This window comes from Anolis carolinensis, chromosome 3, assembly GCF_035594765.1.
Source record: "Anolis carolinensis isolate JA03-04 chromosome 3, rAnoCar3.1.pri, whole genome shotgun sequence".
NCBI classification, from domain to species: domain Eukaryota; kingdom Metazoa; phylum Chordata; class Lepidosauria; order Squamata; family Dactyloidae; genus Anolis; species Anolis carolinensis.
Window position 1 is genome coordinate 35,872,865 of NC_085843.1, and position 9,295 is coordinate 35,882,159.

Here is a 9,295-nt window from a genome sequence, read left to right on the forward strand (position 1 = left end):
GATGAGCACCAACCCCCAGAGTTGGACATGACAAGACTTAATGTCAGGGGAAAACCTTTATCTGTACCTACCTGTGATTCCAAGAAACCCCCATATTTATATGGGGGGAAGGAGTCTTAGAACTGCACTGTGACTATTCTGCAGCTCAGAGGTTTTGGGCTTTACTTTTGTTTAGTACATAGCAATGCTACTAGAGCTTCTAGTAGCGCAATGGGTTAAACTCTTGTGCTGGCAGGACTGCTGACTGACAGGTCGGCAGTTCAAATCAGGGGAGGGCAGGTAAACTCCCCCTGTCAGCTCCAGCTCCCCATGAGGGAACATGAGAAAAGCCTCCCACAAGGATGGTAAAACATCAAACATCCGGGCATTCCCCTGGCCAACGTTCTTGCAGACAGCCAATTCTCTCACATCAGAAGTGACTTGCAGTTTCTCAAGTTGCTCCTGACACACAAAAAAGCAATGCTACTTCTTGTATAGGTCCCAGAAATTCCCACCCTGAATGGTTACTGTTTTGGGGGGATGCTGGGAGTTGTAGACCAAAAGAGTCTCCACCACATCTTCCCGTTTTCACTGCTATTTATAAGCTGCATGCCACAAGTACATAAAGCAGTTTTTGTGGCAGAAGTATTTGCCACAGCCACAATCATTGGTGGCTTCTGTTGTAAATGGGCAAAGCAGGAAGAGCAGTGAGTCTGTATATCCAGACTCCACCATTAATCAGGTTCTGCAACCTGTGAGTCCTTGAGTGTTTAAAAAAACCCGCTGAGTTCTAAATAGAAACTGAAGCATTTACAGAGAAGAGTACCAGTTCTTCTTTCTTATTATTCAGGGCACTTACTTTGCAAAGTTAAATGTTCCAATGGTACTTCACCACATCACTACCAGAAGCTAAAAAGCAAGGCTGAATTGTTGCAGCCCTGTCCTTTGGTTTCCATTGAATCCTTTGGTACTCAGCTGCCAGCAAGAGTTAAACAGAGCTATAGCAGGGCATTTATTTTATTTTATTTTTGGCCTTGTTTCAACAGCAAATTTATACTGGATTAAGAAGGCTCTAGAAGAGGAAAAACATAGCCATGACTCAATTCTACAGGCAGCAATAAGGGCTTAGTCACAACTGCCTTCATCTTGATCAAGGCCCAGGAGTAAAAATCCAACCTTTCCTTTGCAAACTGGTTTCACTCAGCCTAGACTTTACTCCTTTTCTGTGTGTATTGAATAATGCAATTGGGTTCACCTTTACTTAGAAATCAGGCACGTTGTCTTCCATAGAGCTTCCTCTTGGACAAGTATGACTTCAGATTTAATATAAGTAGTAGAAGGCATTCTCTCTTTGAGCTTGGAAAACTGCTGCCTTCAGGCTGACCGTGGAAAAGGCCTCTCAGCCACAAAATATGCTACAAGGTATAATTAGACGAATATGCTGGCTGGAATCCAGGTAGTGTCACATAAGTTTTCTTCTTCACAAAGCTATCTTTCTTTGGATATTGCTTAAAGTTGTATTCAGTTCAGAGGTGTGCAAGTGAAGATCTGCAAACATAACTTGTGTGTGTAATTGTGCTTTCTTGAGCAGTGCATGCCAGTTTTTCAGCGCATTCAGTCCAATTACTGGTTTGCAAAGGAAGTCTAAGTCCTGCCTTTATAAACCATTTTATTATGTCTGCACTTTCCCCACTGCACAACTGAACAGTGAGCAAGCACCTTGCACAGATATGCAATAAGCTTTACAGCACTGTCATTCACAATAAGGATATGAAATCACAGAATCACAGAGTTGGAAGGAACTGCAAGGGTCCAGCCATGCAGGAATACATAACAAAAGCATTTCCAAAAGGTGGTCATCCAACCTCTGCTTAAAGATCTTTATTGTGGGAGAAGAATGTAGAAAAAACCACTATCCAACTTCATCAGCACAGTTTCATACCATGTGAGTGTGACAAAGGGCTTCAACCACAGAATATCAAACCATTTAATCCATTTTGCACATCTTTAGGACAATGTCAAATAATAATTGATGGATCCAGTGTAGCAGAGCATTTAATATTTTATGCAGAACTGTATTCAGTGAGAGATGGGTCTTGACTTTTTAAAGACTATATGAATTTGTTAATATAATACATATGACATTTAGGATAATGGATTGCCTGATATTCTGGAGAACTCTGATTAAGAACATTGTACCTCATGAGGTTACTCTGGCACAGAAAGCTCTTCAGTGAGTGAATAGGAAAAATGGCTGGACTTAAATGTCTGGTCTTCGGAATTACTACTGCTTATCACTCGATAATTGGAAGGCTGGATCTTTTATTTAAGAAGACAGTTGAGTAATGGATATATGTCACTTTGAAGTGCTCACATATCTAGTTTTAGAGTGAAAATCCAGGACAGTTAGTTAATGTTTCAAAATGAAAAGAAAGAAACAGAAATTCTTCATGATTTGTTTTTTGACATGGAATCATATATGTAAAAAGTATAAAGGTAGCAATTTTGAGGCTACGGACATGATCTCACAAATCTGCTATTCTCTTGTAGTCCCCTGAATATTAAGAAGAACTTCCTTACTGTGAGAGCTGTTCAACAATGGAACTCTCTGCCCCAGAGTGTGGTGGAGGCAGAGGCTAGATAGTCATCTGTCAGGGGTGCTTTGAATGAAAATTTCCTGCTTCTTGGCAAGGGATTGGACTGGATGATCCACAAGGTATCTTCCAACTCTATGATTGGCCTTCTGCTTTGAGTCCCATTCATGGGAGAAAGGTGGAATAAAAGTAAATTATTATTATTATTATTATTATTATTATTATTATTATTATTATTAGAGTCATGCTGTCACTGATAGTGGATATACTTGGATATTGCACCAAGGTGGTGATGGGAATACTGTGGGATTGGGAGATATTGATGGATTTAGGGATGACAGAATCACAGGGAGCAAACAGACTGGCACTGGCAGCAAGATGTACACAATAGAGATTTTCAGCTGCAATGGCAGTTTGCCTGCCTCATGCAATAATCTTGCAATAAAACCCCAAGTGGGAGGAATACATTTCTGACTTGCATCTGATATGTACTGTGAAGCTACTGTGGACAAGCATATATACAGTACAAAGGGACTCCGGTGGCACAATGGGTTATATCAGTTGTTCTCAACCTGTGGGTCCCCAGGTGTTTTGGGTTACAACACCCAGAAATCCCAGCCACTTTACCAGTGGTTAGGATTTCTGGGAGTTGGCCAAAACATCTGAGGACCCACAGGTTGAGAACCACTGGGTTATATTTGCTGACCTGAAGGCTGGCAGTTCAAATCCATGCTACGGGGATAAGCTCCCTCTGTCTGTCAGCCCTAGCTCCTTCCCAACCTAACAATTCGAAAACATGCAAATGTGAGTAGATAACTAGGTACTGCTCCCACAATAAAAGGCAAAGAGACGCTTCAAGCATGCCACATGACTAGGAGGTAACATCACAGGCTCTGTGGCTTGAAAATGGAGAAAGAGCACACCCCAAAGCCAGAAATGGGCACTGCCCCAAAGCTGGAAATTAAAGGATAAGTCTTTGCCTTTGTCTGTGTTGTATGTCTCATTGTATGTTTGTAAATAAGTCATTGAATGTTTGCCTTTGTTTGCTCTATGATACTGTAATTCGCTCCGAGTCCCTTTGGGGAAAATCATCAAGTTTACGATCATCAAGTTTGCAGACGACACAAAACTGGGAGGGATAGCTAACACTCCAGAAGACAGGAGCAGAATTCAAAACGATCTTGACAGACTAGAGAGATGGGCCAAAACTAACAAAATGAAGTTCAACAGGGACAAATGCAAGATACTTCACTTTGGCAGAAAAAATGGAAATCAAAGATACAGAATGGGGGACGCCTGGCTTGACAGCAGTGTGTGCGAAAAAGACCTTGGAGTCCTCGTGGACAACAAGTTAAACATGAGCCAGCAATGTGATGCGGCTGCTAAAAAAGCCAATGGGATTCTGGCCTGCATCAATAGGGGAATAGCGTCTAGATCCAGGGAAGTTATGCTCCCCCTCTATTCTGCCTTGGTCAGACCACACCTGGAATACTGTGTCCAATTTTGGGCACCACAGTTGAAGGGAGATGTTGACAAGCTGGAAAGCGTCCAGAGGAGGGCGACTAAAATGATTAAGGGTCTGGAGAACAAGCCCTATGAGGAGCGGCTTAAAGAACTGGGCATGTTTAGCCTGCAGAAGAGAAGGCTGAGAGGAGACATGATAGCCATGTACAAATACGTGAAGGGAAGTCATAGGGAGGAGGGAGCAAGCTTGTTTTCTGCTGCCCTGCAGACTAGGACACGGAACAATGGCTTCAAACTACAGGAAAGGAGATTCCACCTGAACATCAGGAAGAACTTCCTCACTGTGAGAGCTGTTCGACAGTGGAACTCTCTCCCCGAGGCCGTGGTGGAGGCTCCTTCCTTGGAGGCTTTTAAGCAGAGGCTGGATGGCCATCTGTCGGGGGTGCTTTGAATGCGATTTCCTGCTTCTTAGCAGGGGGTTGGACTAGATGGCCCATGTGGTCTCTTCCAACTCTACTATTCTATGATTCTATGATTCTATGATTCTATGAAAGGGTGGAATATAAATAATAATAATAATAATAATAATAATAATAATTATTATTATTATGTAGTGGAAAATGCAAATCATATTGGTGTGATAAGTTCAAATATAATGAGTAGCTTAAAAGAATAAAGCTGAGAGACAGGTTTTGCAAGTGGTTTTGGTGATTCTTGGATAGTTTGCAGGCAAAAAAAGAAATCATCCTCAGGTGGGCCCTATTATTTTAAATGTGGATTCCTATTAACTTGAGGCAGAGGCATCTGAGTGATTCAGAGGCCACATCTAGGGCTGCATGTCCACCCCCCTATGAAGCTATCTATACATTTAAAGCTATTTACAACATTGGTTTAAGAAAAATCCTTTCCTTGTAACGCAATCCGTTCTCCAAGGCCTGTCGGAATAAAGAGGTTTTTTATCTCCTGATGAAAGGACAGCAAGGAGAAACGAGTCTAGCCTCTTGAGGAAGGGAGTTCCAATCCCTGGAGGCAGCCATGGAGAAAGATTGATCTGCATTAAATCAAATTGATGTAAATTACATCTCTGAAGGGTTCATCTTTAATGATGCAAATCACACTTTGTATAGCAACTGAAGAAAATTCTATTTAATCATCATTTTAGTAGAAGTACATTATTGTTTAATATCACCTTCATGCATATTCGGACGTGCAAGTTTCATGAGAATGTAGCCACACACAAAGCAATAATTCAGAATTGTTTTCTGATTAATTTTCAGTTTCTGATCAAATGGGATCCCTTGGCTTCATATCCGGTCTCCTCTTTCTTGTTTAAATCTAATTCATCTCTGCTATTTCTCTGTTCATTGGCCTTCTCTCTCTTTGCCTTTCTTTAGAGAGAGCAAAGGCTGAAAGAGAGAGACAGAGTGCTTAACATACATTCGTCCTACTCCACCGGTAATCATCTTATCTCCCCTCCACATAAACTGCTGTGTTAATATATTCATAGAATATAATTAGATGTTCCATAATTACTATTCATGATGATATCATTGACTTAGGCTTTTTAAAACTACAGCCTGCCCTCCACATTTGCAGGTTTTCCTTTCGTGGATTTGATTATTCAAGAGTTTGTAGCTGATGCTTAACCCAATAGGACCTCTTCACCTTCCACAGCCAGAATGTAAACTTTCCCCCCCGATGATCCACATCCTTGCCTCACATTTTGCAGGATCATCATAAATGAGATAGACATGATGGGAAGTTGGTGAAAAAGGGGTCTGTTTTTCCCCATTTTTGTGGGGGGGGGGCCTTTAACCCCTGTGAATATGGAGATCGGATTGTAATTTTTAGAGCATGAATTTTAACTTGAGCAAAATATCTTATGTAATTAAAAAACACGCCCAGTTCCAATTAAAATTCAAACTTTTAAAACAATTGAAGAAGCCAGTGTTAAGAGTTAGAAGACAGTTGAGGCTTGAGTCCGTTTGAGTGCAGAAGCCAGTGTTAAGAGTTAGAAGACAGTTGAGACTTGAGTTTATTTGAGTACAGAAGCCAGTGTTAGGAGTTAGAAGACAGTTGAGGCTTGAGTCTATTTAAGTGCAGAAGCCAGTGTTAGAAGATGTTGAGGCATAAGTCTGTTTAAGTACAGAAGCTAATGTTAGAAGCTAGAAGTCAAATTAGGCTTGATTTTCTTGAAAGAAGACTGTTATTTAAGAGAGGTGTACAAAGCATTATAGTTTTGAAGAGACTATTAAAGATTATAAGTTAAAGATACAAACTGAAATGTTTTAAAGTTTAACCTGACAAGAAATGTGCCTGTATATTTAAATACCTGAAGTTGTGAGTAAAATAAACATGTTATTTTAAAGAAGCCTACTTGAATCTTTGTTTGCTGACAGCGTCGAATAGAAACAAGATATTTTCATGCCCAGTGATCATTCATTACCCAATAAACTCAAGGAACACTTTTGAAACTCTGCTACCCAATAGGTTATGATCCTAACAGATCCTAACAGGCTGAGAGGAGACATGATAGCCATGTACAAATACGTGAAGGGAAGTCATAGGGAGAAGGGAGCAAGCTTGTTTTCTGCTGCCCTGCAGACTAGGACGCGGAACAATGGCTTCAAACTACAGGAAAGGAGATTCCACCTGAACATCAGGAAGAACTTCCTCACTGTGAGGGCTGTTCAACAGTAGAACTCTCTCCCCCGGGCTGTGGTGGAGGCTCCTTCCTTGGAGGCTTTTAAGCAGAGGCTGGATGGCCATCTGTCGGGGGTGCTTTGAATGCGATTTCCTGCTTCTTGGCAGGGGGTTGGACTGGATGGCCCATGAGGTCTCTTCCAACTCTACTATTCTATGATTCTATGATTCTATGATTCTAATTCCTAATAGGTTGTGATCCTAACAGGTCATAATCCATTATCCCTGTGTTTCTCAACCTGGGGATTGGGACCCCTGAGGGGTCACAAGGGGGTGTCAGAGGAATTACCAAAGATAATCAGAAAACACATATTTATGATGGTCTTAGGAACCCCTTTGGCAGAGAATGCTGAAGATCTCTCCATCTGTTTGGCCCAATTTTATCATTGGTGGGGTTCAAGGGGCTCTTTGATTGTATGTGAACAATAAATCCCAGAAAATGTCAAGCTCTATTTCCCCCAAACTCCGCCAGTGTTCACATTTGGGCATATTGAGCATTTGTGCCAAATTTGATCCAGATCCCTCATTGTTTGAGTCCACAGTGCTCTCTGGATATAGGTGAACTACAACTCCAAAACTCAAGGTCAATGCCCACCAAACCCTTCCAGTAGTTTCTGTTGGTCATGGGAGTTCTGTGTGTCAAGTTTGGTTCAATTCCATCATTGGGGGAATTCAGAATCTCTTTGATTGTAGGTGAACTATAAATCCTAGCAACTACAACTCCCAAATGACAAAATTAATCCCCCCCCCCCCCCCCCAATCCCAGCAGTATTCAAATTTGGGCATATCAGGTATTTGTGCCAAATTTGGTCCAGTGAATGAAAATACATCCTGCTTAGCAGATATCTACGTTAGATTTATAACAGTAGCAAAATTAGTTATGAAGTAGCAAAGAAAATAATTTTATGGTTGGAAGTCACCAAAACAAGAGGAACTGTATTAAGGGGCTGCAACATTAGGAAGGCTGAGAACCACTGCATTATCCCAATATTTCCATTCCAACTTGTCAGAGAAAAATCCTTTGGAGAAAAAAAACTTACTGACTTATTGGTTGAATGATTAATAATTTATGTTTTTACCCAATCTTTCCACCAAGCACCTTACAAAGAGTGCATTAGTCTCGTCAGTTTTATCCCCACAACAAACTACTCTATAAGGTAGAGCAGACAAAGAAAGAAGGACTAACAACACCGCATGGACCCCATCAACACTGACCATTTAATGCAGTTTGAAGGTAGCTTCTAACTGCAATGGCCAGACAACAAACCCTCACAAAAGTACACAAACGAAAGCCCTTAACGGGCACCAATGCTCTGTGGTTTATGTAATTCCCATCCAGGCCTCAAATCGGTTCCATGAATTCCTGTGTAACCATCTGCACAGTGAAACCACTTTCTTCAATACTGGTTTGAAACTGCATTAAGTGTAGATGGGGCTGTGGCAAATTGGAGTCTTGCATCTGGATAGTTCATGTTCATGGGCAACATTCAGATTATTTATGCATAAAATTGCTTACACTGTGTTATTAAATCTGTCAAGCAGCCAGCAGGTTTTGCTAAATTATTAGTGCACCTAGTGTAGTCCAATTTAACATACACGCATGTATGACTTTAATTCAATAATCATAATAATCTTTGACTAGCAGAAATAATTTGAAGCAGAGCTTCTCTTGTGCCCATTGGAAACAACTGTTTTTCTCTCCTTTCTGGAAACTTGATGAGGACCAGCAGTAGTCCATAACCATCACATTGAGGATAAGGATTTTCTGAAAAGTACTTGCTCAAAGAAGGATTTAAAACATAGGGTGTATCTACACTGTAGAATTAATGCAGCTTGATACTAGCTTAACTCCCACAACTTAATGCTATGGAATCATGGGAGTTATAGTTTGGTGAAGCACCAAGACTCTTTGCCAGAGAAGGCTAAAGTCATTGCAAAATTACAACAGCTGTGATTCCATAGTATTCAACAATGGCAGTTAAAGTGGTGTCAAACTGCATTAAGTCCACAGTGTAGATGCAGCCATGGTCTTGCAAACATAAAGGGCACATCCCTCTGTTTACAAACAAACAGAATTCCCAACCTTTCACCAGAAATAGAAAAAATATTGTTGTTATTTAAATATTTATATTGCTGTTTATTCGCTCAGTCACTTCCGACTCTTTATGACCTCATGGATCAGCCCATGACAGAGCTCCTTGTCGGCCGCCACCCCCAGCTCCTTCAAAGTCAAGCCAGTCACTTCAAGGATACCATCCATCCATCTGGGAATCCTGGGATTTGCAGTCTGGTAAGGAACCAGCACTCTTGGGCAGAAAAGACTACAGACTTTGCGTTGCTGAAGGCTTTCATGGCCAGCTGTGTTTTCTGGGCTGTATGACCATGTTCCAGAAGCATTCTCTCCTGATGTTTCACCCATATTTATGGCAGGCATCCTCAGGAGTTGTGAGGTCTGTTAGAAACTAGGCAAGTGGGGTTTATATGTCTGTGGAATGTCCAGGGTGAGAGAAAGAACTCTTGTCTGCCTGAGGTAAATGTGAACATTGTAGTTGGCC